Below are 9949 nucleotides of genomic sequence, written 5' to 3'. Positions count from 1 at the left end.
CGGTACTGGGAAGCAGAGACAAGTGTATTCCTGGGGCTCACTGGCCAGCCAGCCTATCGAACTGATAAGCCTCAAGTTCAGCGAGAGACCCCACAGATAAAGTGGAGAGCCGTTGAGGAAGACATCCGGTCTCACATGCGGACTTACGCACATGTGGACACGCCCACACAAACACATCCATCTATACCACGCGAGCACACATACACCGTGGCAAGAAATAGTCAGTTCATTTCAAGGAGCAAGCGACTTGGTCCTCACTGAGCTGTTCCTTCTCTGGAATTAAGTGTGGGGTGTGCACACATGCTCACATGTCAATACTGCAGGATGGCACCCGGATGAACACCCGGGGCACTGATGATTTAGGGCAAGGGCTGTAGCTCCAGGCACTCCTAAGAGGTAGTCTGTCTTGGTATTTAAAGTTACTGGTGTTTCTCTAGGGACTACAACTCCCTGGGCAAGGTGGGTTGCCTCTTAAGGTCTGAGTCTGTTGCTTTAAGGAATAATTGTTTCTCTCTCCCAACCCTGCTGCCTGAGGTGGTTCTGGGCTGTGTATTTGGTCTCGATGCTGGACAGTAGTATGTCCTGTGATATGCGTGCCCTGGTCACTGTTAATGACATGCAGGTGCCCATATTTCACACTTCTCAAAACTTCTGATGCAGGCTCACTTGCTAGGAAAGACATTCAGAAGACTAGAGACGGGGGAAGAGAGGTCAGAACGCATGTATGGGTTTTACTGCTTAGGAAAAGAGATAATATAATCAATCTGTCAACCAGGGCAGAGCTGCCATGAGATTACAGCTGCCACCAAGTCACTATATTTTAAAGACGCCCCCCCCCTCCCTTAGCGATGCTCTGTCCTTTAGAACTTTCACATAGATTTTTACTACATACCCACAGGGCCAGATGTGATGCCTGCGGCCAGGGAACCACACTGCAGAATATCTGCTTCCCTCTTTCGAGGGGTGGAGGTATTCTTTTAAATTTATTTCTGTGTATGTGTGTCTGCTTGAGTGTGTGCTGTGTGTGTGTTGCGATTCATTTGAGTTGTCCTTGAGCATGTCTCAGGGATGTGGAATACAATTGTTAATTTTAATTCTAGTTTTTCAGTGTTAGGGATCAAACACAGGCCTTTGTCTATGACTAACTTACACTCTATCACTCCACCCCTGGCACACACACACCATTCAAAGTTTTATTTAAATATCCTCTGGGATATTCCTTTCTGGGTCCAACAACCTGATACAGTTAGGTTACATTTGTTTTGTTCTGTTTTCCCTGTGGAGGGCTTGCTGTTTGATTTAAGTGTAATGCTGATCTGTAATTATGTAACATATTTGCATAGTTCTATAGTAAACTCAACAAGAGCGCATTCCTTGTCCCTTCCTCTTTACAGCCGTCTATTGAACATCTTAATGAGTCAGTCTCCTGCTGCTGTTAATACCTTTGGGTTTTTTTTTTTTCCCCAAAAACAGCATCTCACTTGGCACTCCTTGTAAGAGCATGTCCTGATGGGTTATTTAAGTGGACTTGGGGCATAAGTCATGGCTGTATGGCTTAACCTGGCCTGAAACTCACTCTGTAGTCCATGCTGGCTCCAAACTTGTAGTCCTCCTGCCACCGCCTTCAGAGTGAATGCTGACACTAGTGGTGTGCGCCACTACACCTGGCTCCTCCCATTATTATGTGTGTGTCACGTTTGTGGTGTGCCTGTCTGTGCATATGCATGGGCAGACATGTTCATGGGAATGCACTTGTGCGTGCAGGTGGATGGGGGAGAGAGGGCAGAAGACACCGTGGGTGTTATTCTTCAGGTGCTACCCATCTTATTCTTTGAGACAGTATCTCCCTCTGGCCAATCATTCACCGATTAGGAAGCTGGATGATCAGAGAGATCCAGGGATCTGCCTGTCTCTGCCTCCCTAGTGATGAGATTACAAGCATGCCAGTTACCATAGCCAGCTTTCTTTTTTCCATTTGTGGGTTCTGGGGGATAGAAACCAGTAAAGCACACAGCAAGCACTTTTCTGATTGAGCTCTAGCCTCTTCCTTCTACTTTTTAATATAAATAAATGTATAGTTCGTATCTGATGGGAATATTTCAAATTGTTTGATGATGATATGTGATTAAAATCTGATCCTTTTTGTGTCATTTTAAATACTTATTTGTCTGTTAATTTAATTGTGTCTGTGTGCACGTGCACCATGACACACATGTAGAGAACGGAGTTCAACTTGTGGGACTTGGTTCTTTTCTTACCCCAAGTGGATTCTGGGGATCAAACTCAGGTTGCTAGGCTTGGCAGCAAACTGCTTTGCCCTGCTAAGTTATCTTGATGACTTCTGCGTCATAGTTAAAATTTTTCCAGCTGTGTATCTCTTTCATTTGCATTTTATTTAAAAATTATTTTATACCTGGATGCGTATTTTACCTGCATGTAAGTTTCGCGCCCCCTGGGTGTCTGGTGTGGAGAGCAGAAGACGGTTTTGAGTCCCCTGGAACTGGAGTTACAGACCGTTGTGAGCTGCCATGTGGGTGCTGGGAATTGAACCTGGGTCCTCAGGAAGAGCAGCCAGTGCTCTTAACTACTAGGCCATCGCTCCAGGCCCCTCTTTCATCTATATCTTCAAATAATAAGAATCCAGTTTTTAATATATTAAAAATGGAAATTTTGTCCATAAATTTTTTCTTCCTTTTACTTTTTGCTCTGTTTACTTGTATGGCTTCCTACCTTTCTTTATCTACTAGACACTACAAATGTTTTACTAGTTTGTTCAGTAGATCTTTGATTTTGTTCTTATTTATTGGTTTTTCTCTAACCTCATCTTTATTATTTACTTTCTAATTTTTTCTTCCAGGTTTTTGTGCCGAATATCTTATCATTTGATTTTTAATATTTCTTAGGTAAATGAAACTATAAAAGAAATATGAGACAATAAATCTTACAGTACTACTTTAAACACATGGGGTCTTCATGGTAATATTGCTTTCTTATGGTAATTCATTGATTACCATCACCACCCAGTTCTGTTATGTAGTTGACTGACTTCAACCTTTGGATGCTCCTGCCTCAGCTCTCTGAGAGTTGAGATTACACCTGTGTACCACCATGGCCAACCACAATTTCTTCAATTCTTTCCTTCCTCTCTTTCTCTTTCCCCCAGTGCTGGGGATTGAACCTATGGTCTCAACACACATGCTAAGCAAGTACTCTACCACTGAGCTATGTCCTCAGCTCACAACTTATTTCAAAACTAAGTAGTAGGACTAGAGAGATGGCTCAGCACAGTTTTTTTTGTTAAGAGAATTTACTGCTCCTGCCGGGAACTTACTTCCCAGCCCCCAGTGGGGCTACTCACAACCACCTGTAACTCCAGCTCTAGAGGATCTAACAGTCTCTTCTGGCCTCCACAGGCGTGTGTCTCCATGCTGGCTGTATCCTTGAACACACAGAGATCTGCCTGTCATGTGATCAGGATTGAAGGCGTGCGCCACCACTGCCTGGCTTCTGCTATGGCTTGCTATTAGCTCTGACCTCCAGGCAACTTTATTTATTAACATACAAATGAAATCACATTTCAGTACAAATAAATTATCACCATACACCCCCTTTCTCCTTCCTTTTATTCAGATTGGGGACTCGAGCCCATAGGATGGCACCACCCATATTCGGGGGGGGGGGGGGTCCTCCGACTCAGTTAACCTCTCTGGAGACAGCCTCACAGAGAAGCCCCGAGGTGTATCTCTTAGCTGATTCCAGATACAGTCAAGCTGACTCTGTAGATTCACCTTCACATCCTGCTTGTCAATCTTCCGTCTCCTAATGTCCAAGCAATGACTCACAGGGCACGTTTGGAAGTAGTGCTGTGCTACAGAATGGCAAGTGCCAGGGTGCCACAAGGTCCAGTTTTATAAAGTTGCAACAGGTGGCCTTAGCAATCTCCAATCATGTCACCTCACCCTACCTCTCACACCCATGTTATTGACTGTGGCGTATTTATCTTGTAGCATCAGGCCCAGCACCTGGTGGCAGTCAGTACATATTTGTTCAATACATGAATGTACTCAGAGAACATTCGGTCAGTCCCAGTGGCATGTGTGTGTAATCCCAACTCCTTGGGAGGCTATGGCAGGAGGATCACAAGAGTTCAAGGCCTATGTAGGCAACAAAGGAGATGTCTTCTCAAAACAAACAAACAAACAAACAAACAAATAAACAAACCAAGGGCATGAAGCTTCAGTAGGAAAACGGAAACCCTTTCAGAGTTGTTATTTCTGGTACACTTACTGCATTCCAAGCCTCTTCAAAGACCATCTCTCTGGTTTCATTTGAAGATTCCCAGCTTTCTTGTCTTGCCCTGGGTTGACCTTATGATGTGTTCTGTGCACACACTGAGCTTCCTTCTGCTTCAGGATCTTTATAGCTAGTCTTCTCATATTTGCGCATCGCTTACTTCTTGTTTTAGTATTACTATTATTTGCTGGGTTTTTGTTTCGTTTTGTTTTGAGACAAGGTCTCACTATATAGTCTTGCTTAGCTTAGAACTTGATGTAGCTGAAAGGTTTTCTGTGTCCCAGCCTGCCAGCAATCGGGACAAATCTTTCCCACTCATGTCCCCCAAGTAAACACACAGAAGCTTATATTAATTATAACTGCATGGCCATGGCCCAAGCTTTTTGCTAGCTCTGATATCTTAAGTTCAGCCCATTTCTGTTAATCTATCTGTAGCCACGTTTTCTGTGGCTTTACCTGTGTGCCATTACATGTTGCTCCTTGGGTGGCTGGAATCTCTCTTGCCTTCTTCTTGTCTCTCTCTTTGAATTTCCTGCCTTCCTCTAAGCTGCCTTGCCATAGGCCAAATGGCTTTATCAATCAACCAATCAGAGCAACACAAGTTCACAGCATACAGAAAGACATTCTCCCATCATACAGGCCAAACTAGCCTTGAACTCCTACACATCTGCCTCTCTATGTCCACCAAGTGCTGGGAATAAAGGCGTGCACCACCATGCCTGATTCATAGCTAACTTATTAACATCACTCAGGTCCCTGCTCAAATGCCAGCTCCTCAGAGAACTTCCTGATGGTCTCATGTAAAACTGTACTTGACCTCTCCCAGTCTCAGTATACACAGTGATCTTTTGAAGAAAAAAAAAATTAGCAGCTTAATTAAATGCCCTGTCAGCTATGTGTTTATCATGTGTATCACCCACTAAAATGTAAGTTCTTTAAGGGCAAGGAATTTGCCTTGTATGCCAGTATGTTCCCATCCAGGGCAGTGCCTGACAAATGGTGGACTCTGGGTAAATGGTGATTGGATTAAGCTTTCATTTAATTCTCGGGAGAAAAGATTAAACAGTGTTACAATATTACTTGTGTAGATGATTTATCTGAGGTTCCGGATATGTCTAGAAACTTGCCCAGGAGCAAAGAGCTATATAGAGCCAGGATTTTTAATTCCATGTCCATTTGAAAGATCATTTATAACCCAGAGATGTTGTGCTACTGTCTCCTAATTAAGTAGAATGTAAACACACAAGACAGTAAAAGTTGTGGGCAGAGGAGTGGCTTGTGGCTGCTTGGATGAGGTCAGTGGAGATGGAGTCATTGGGAGGAGGCAGGTCGGGCCTTGTGGACAAATGATGTTTGGAAAGATGGGGAAGCGAGGGAGGGAGGGAGGGAGGCAGGCACAACACACTCTCTCATCTCAGACCCTCATAGGCTAGAGACTCCAATGGGTTCTTGGCCTTGGCTGGAGAGTCCTGTTTGAATTTTCCCTTCCCAGGACAGCTGTGAGGAAACAACATTTTCCAAAGAGCGTTAGTGGACTGCGGTGCAGTCTTGACCATTGGTACAGCTTTGGACAAGTTCAAGCAAGTTCAGATGAACTTCCCAATTCTCGGGCACTGCTACTTGGCTGACCTGCTGAGCCAGGAGGGCCAGGCCTCAGAGAAGAATTTGCCTGGAGCATCTTTTTTTCTGGAAAAAAAAAAAAAAAAGAGTCGGGGAGGGGTATGTGTGTTGTATGTACGTTTTTGTGTGTCAGGGCACGTGTGTCACAGTGACTGCAGAGACAGTACAATTGCAGGAGTCTCACCTTCTATCTTGTTTAAGACAGGGTCTCTTGTTTATCACTTTATAGTTAGTTAGGTTAAATGGCCCATGAGCTTCCCTGGAGATTCTCCCAGCCCCCTCCCATCTCACTGTAGGAGTGCTGGGATTACAGAGGTGTATTACTGCGTTTGGCATTACACGGTCCTTATGCTCAAGTGCTTTATCCACTAAGGCATCCCCGCAGACCCCAAGGGCATCTTTTTAAAAGAGGATCAGTGATTCTGTTGAACCTGAAAAGGGTTGACTGGGAACCAGCTTTTAGGCTGCTGCAGGAGGGTGTCTGGAGGTGTCCTCTTACTTCTTTATTGAAGATGTGCACCCTGCCCCAAAAGCTGCCTGGATGGTGAGAGCAGTAGCAACCAGAGGCAAGAAAGTAAAGGGGTCACACCCAGGCAGCAGCTGGATGAAACTTGTCGGGAGGACCAGGGAAACCAAAGTCAGTCATGGAAAAGACGGAGAAGAGATTAAGGCAGACAGGCAACGGTCGGCACTTGCAAAGATAAAGGAACAGGAAAATCTCAGGGTGGTGGGGTGGTAGTGGTGGTGGCTGTGTCCAGGAGGCCTCAGGGAGGTGAGGGTTCTGCAGGTCACCCCTTTGAAGGAGGCTGAGTCCTAGACCCATTCATCTTCCCTCCACATCTTTCATGAGGAGTTGAAGGCACCATCTGCTCAAATGCGCCTAACATCCTCCTCTCCAGCACCTGTCTGCTGAGCCAAATTCCCACCTCTGTGAGTGACATTACATTAACCTGGGGCCGTTAACAGTAGTAACCGATTTGGGTCCTATGTAAAACTGATGATACGTGTCCTCAAGTACATGTCCCAAGAATAATGTTCGGAAACTATGAGGAAAATAGGCTGGGGAGATGGTTAAGCAGATAAGGACGTGTACTGCTCTTGGAGAGGACCCAAGTTTGAATCTCAGCACCCATGTCGGGGTTCAAAACCACCTGCATCTCTAGCTCCAGTGGTATTTCGTGCCTCCCACACATGTTCTCACATGCACACACACACACACACACCCATACAGTTAATTAAAAATGAAAATGTTAACTACAAAAAGAATTTGGCATTGTTTAGGTAGTACAGTTATCCCCTCAAGATGGAAAGCTAAAAATATACAACACAAATATTAATTAGAAGAGACTTTGATCACAAAAATGATGCCAGAGTATCACTGCCAACTCTTGTTTTATTTTTTCCCTGCTTTTGATAAACTTGTCATTTCTGGCACTCCTTTCCTGCAATATCCTCTCCCGTGCTTGTGACATTGAGACTTAGATGCCAAGTGTACCTGTTGGACTTAACACTGTTTAGATTTAAGGCTGATTTTGGCATCTCCTGGGGAAATGGACTTGATGAAGATTAACTGTTTCAGTGATTAATGGTCACCCTATTCAGCTCTGAATTCTAAAATGCAGCAGCCAGCAGGTACATTCTGCATGTTCTATGAATAAAAGCACGGTTGAACAACAACCAGCTCGATTTACCAGACAGCTTTTGGAGTGGATAGATTGATGACTGTGGATGACATGTTCTAGATCTTTTCATGTTTCTTTCCCTTCTGCTGTGCCCCTAATGAAGTTTGTGTTTGAATCCCTGAAGGATCTGGGTAATCCAGTATGGGACTTTTGCTTCTTGGCTACATGGTCCAGGGGCTAGCAGTACCAGCTTCAATAGAGTTTGCTAGGAAGGTCTTCATCCAGCTGGGGCTCAGTCACTGACTCACGCCCTTCCTAGGATTCTCAAACTGTGTGGGCTTAGGCTAAAAGTTTGGAAATGTTTCTTAAGACCCCTTCCAATTCCTCAAAGGCTCTGGCTTCAGGCTATTAGTAGTAAAGAGCAGCACCCTTCAAAACACACACACACACACACACACACACACACACACACACACACACACACACACACTGTTGAAGGCTGGGGCTACAGAGGGTTCAGATCATAGGTCTGGGGTTGGGGGTGCATGTAGAACTGTGGTACTGCGTGTGTTCAGTATATATTGAAGTCCTGAGTCCAATCCTGAGCAACACACACACACACACACACACACACACACACACACACACACACCACAAAATAAAATCTGTTCAATAGCAATATTTAATCTCTATTCCATAATATCCTCTGAGAAAAAAAAAGGGGGCATGTCTGTTAGCCTCCTTGATCTGGAAGTACAGGAGCCTTTTCTTTGGTCTTTGTCTTTCACAATATTGGTATTTTTGAAAAAAAAATCAGTCAGAATGTCCCTCAATAAGGGGAAAAGTTATTTTAACTTTTTTTTTTTTTTTTTTTTTTTTTTTTTTTTTTTTTTTTTTTTTTTTTTACAGTACTGAAGATTGAACTGAGGAGGCCTTTGTCCAGTTAGGTTTGTCTTTGAGGTGGGACTATGTAGCCCTGGCTGGCCTAGAACTTGCTATATAGACCAAGCTGGGTTCAGACTCAATATGTAGACCGGGCTAGCCTCAAATTCACACTAATCCTCCTGTCTCTGTCTCCCAAGTGCTGTGATTACAAGTGAGTGCCACTGGGCCGGGCCCTAGCCTTTATTTTTCATTTTGATATAATTAATGTCTTGATATGCTGCTCAATAAATCTATGATAGGCTTATATTAGACTTATTCTGTAGCCAATGGTGGCCTCACATCTGTGATCTTCCTGCCTCAGCTTCCCAAGTAGCTGGGATTAGAAGCCTGTACCTCCAGGCCTGGCCTACCTCTTAACTCTTCTTCAGCTTCATCACTTACGATGGACTACAGTGCTCGCTTCATGTCCATCAAGAGACAGCACTGGTACAGGACAGGTGTGGGTAGTTGAACAAGGAGCCAACCCTGACTGGGCCCTCGTTAGTCAGTCCAGTCAAGTGCCTTACCTGAATTCCAGCTCTCGGGGTTTTTAGTACAGCTCTGTGAGATGGATTTCAGAAGGAATTGCGACAGACTCCTTTGTCTGAGTTCTTGAGGCTAGTCTGGAATAAAATTCCGGCTTGGATGCAGGCCAGCTGGCCTCCAGAGATGATCTGCTCAGTCAGTACTCTTGCAGTGCTTGCTTAAAATGTCATGTTCAGATAAGACTCATGTAACACAGAACCACCACTTGAACCTGTTTAGCGTATTCAATTCAGTGTCTTAGTATATCTGTCTGCAATGTTGTACAATCAGCAGCATTATCTAATTCTAGAACATTTCTATCATCTCCGCAAGAGACCCTATGCTTCTGGACTCCCTCTCTCCCATTACCTGAGGACCACTAACCTATTAACCGACTTCAGTATACCTGGATTTGTACAGTCAGATGATGGAGTACACTCAACAGTGAAAAGGACCTGATTGTTCATTCACATACCTAGTAATACTTTGGATCTCAAAACATGTTGAGTGAAAAAAAAAATCCAGATATAAAAGGCTGCATGCATAAGATTCTACCCGTGCGAACTTCTAGAAAAAACCCATAACTTATCAAAAGGGCCGGAGGGTAAGGATGGCATGAGGGACCTTTTGGAGAGATTCAGGGTTTTAAAACTTGATTGTGGGGGGGACAGCTGCATGACACAGACATTTACAGAAATACATTAAATTGCCTACTGAGAAAAGATTTCGATATTTAAATTATATTTCAATGAAACTATAAAAAGTCAAACATATGTGGCCCCAGGAGTTTAGTTCACGAACACGCCTTTTTTCATGTTCTGCTCCAAATCTACTTTCCTAGGTGCATCTCCTCTCCCTCCCCCCCCCCTTTGCTCAAACAAATCTTGTGGGGCACTTCTGTATTCAGGCTGGTATTAGGACCTGAGAAGGTGGGGAGCCTCACGGCCTTTGCAGTTCGGTCTGTC

Source organism: Peromyscus maniculatus, chromosome 19 (assembly GCF_049852395.1).
Source record: "Peromyscus maniculatus bairdii isolate BWxNUB_F1_BW_parent chromosome 19, HU_Pman_BW_mat_3.1, whole genome shotgun sequence".
NCBI classification, from domain to species: domain Eukaryota; kingdom Metazoa; phylum Chordata; class Mammalia; order Rodentia; family Cricetidae; genus Peromyscus; species Peromyscus maniculatus.
The sequence above is the reverse complement of the archived record's forward strand: the minus strand, read 5'-3'. Positions refer to the sequence as shown.